This window comes from Cebus imitator, unplaced genomic scaffold (assembly GCF_001604975.1).
Source record: "Cebus imitator isolate Cc_AM_T3 unplaced genomic scaffold, Cebus_imitator-1.0 Scaffold469, whole genome shotgun sequence".
NCBI lineage: Eukaryota > Metazoa > Chordata > Mammalia > Primates > Cebidae > Cebus > Cebus imitator.
In genome coordinates, this window is record NW_016107784.1 from 180128 (window position 1) to 181856 (window position 1729).

Consider the following 1729-nt stretch of genomic DNA (forward strand, 5'->3'; position numbering starts at 1 on the left):
AAAAAAAAAAAAGAAAATGGTCTTATTTACAAAGGCTCCAGCCTGGACTGAATTTCCAGCTAAAAGCGCTGTTTTAAAGCTTTAAAATGATTCTACTTCCATAGTTTGCAACATGAGTGATGTATGTTTTGCTATGATAAGAATGTGGATTCTAATTACCCCTCCCTGCCAGAGTGTTATGTCACACCTCATTAGACCACATATGTGAGTCAAGATTTTGGCGGACACTGAGAGCTCAGACTGTGGCAAACCCCTACTGTGTTAGCTTTTGGGCTCATCTCTGAAACCTCATTCTGCCAACACACAGCCCACGGGTGCTGAGGGACCTAAGGTATCATTTGGCTCTCTGAGAAAATTCCACGTAAAGGGACATCTTAAACTTCAGTTAGATTTTACTTTCCACAGAGGCCTGCTTCCACCCTAATGGAGCAACTAGACTTTAATAACTGGATTCTATCAAAATTGGAACTCACTATGTGGCTAACGTACCTTGCCTATGGGGTGTATTTCCTGTGAGATTTGTTCTCATTATTCTCCCCCTCTTTAGGTGTTGTAAAATGAAAACATATATAAAAAATAAAAAATCTTTTTGAATGGCAATAAACCCTATGATTCATGAAATCATACTGTTTTTTATTGTTCGTTTGTTTGTTTGAGTGGAGTATCGCTCTGTAGCCCAGGCTGGAATGCAGTGGCACGATCCTGGCTCACTGCAACCTCTGCCTCCCCAGTCCCAGTTCAATTTTCCTGCCTCAGCCTCCGGAGTAGCTGGGATTACAGGAATGCACCACCATGCCCAGCTAATTTTTGTATTTTTAGTAGAGACAGAGTTTCACCATGTTGGCCAGGCTGGTCTCAAACTCCTGACCGCAAGTGATCTACCCACCTCGGCCTCCCAAAGTGCTGAGATTCCAGGTGTGAGCCACTGCGACTGGCCTCATTAGTAGATTTAATATTATTGTAAAGGAGTTATAAATTAAAATGGCTGTTATTCAGCATATATGAGTAATTGATTAGTAGGCTGAGTTTTTTGTAATTGTGTCTGGTTTAGCCCTCCTCATCCTCCTACTAAAAAATGATAATATAGCGGTGGTTAATATTATGTTTAGGTCTCAGAAAGAAAATGAATGTTTTATCTGAGGAATGTGAGCGACTTTAAATTATCAAGCCCAGAGGAACATTTAAAATGTGACAGCCATCACGTCTCACTCTCTGCTTGTGCTAATTACCTCTTAACGCCCCTTGCTACCATGGGCTGTAGACTGATGCGAAGCAGCCACAAGATGCCCGGTGCTGGATACCATGTACAACCACTCACTAACTAATATTATTTCTGTAAACCAATGAAAATTCCTACTGAAAAACTTCTGCAGGCATGTCATTCAATGTCTCTGCAGGTCTCTGAAGCTCTCGAAAAGAGGGTAGCTCCTCTCTGTAGCTGGTCATCCAATCCTCCATAAATTATCTGTAAATCTTATGATATTCTAATTAAGGAACAAATAAAAGTAAATGCTACTACTTTGTCTTTCGTTTTCCTGTAGCTGTGTCTTCAGAAGTTGGTTCCATGTAATTATTTGTCCTGAAAACAGAGAAAGCCCCTACAGGGAAAATCTGTCTTGGATTTTCATGTCCTGAGTTTCAAATTCTTGTGTATAAGTCCCCTTACTCTGAATCATGGCTGGCCTGTGTGACGAATAGAATATTGCAAAAGAAATAAGGTGTGATTAGG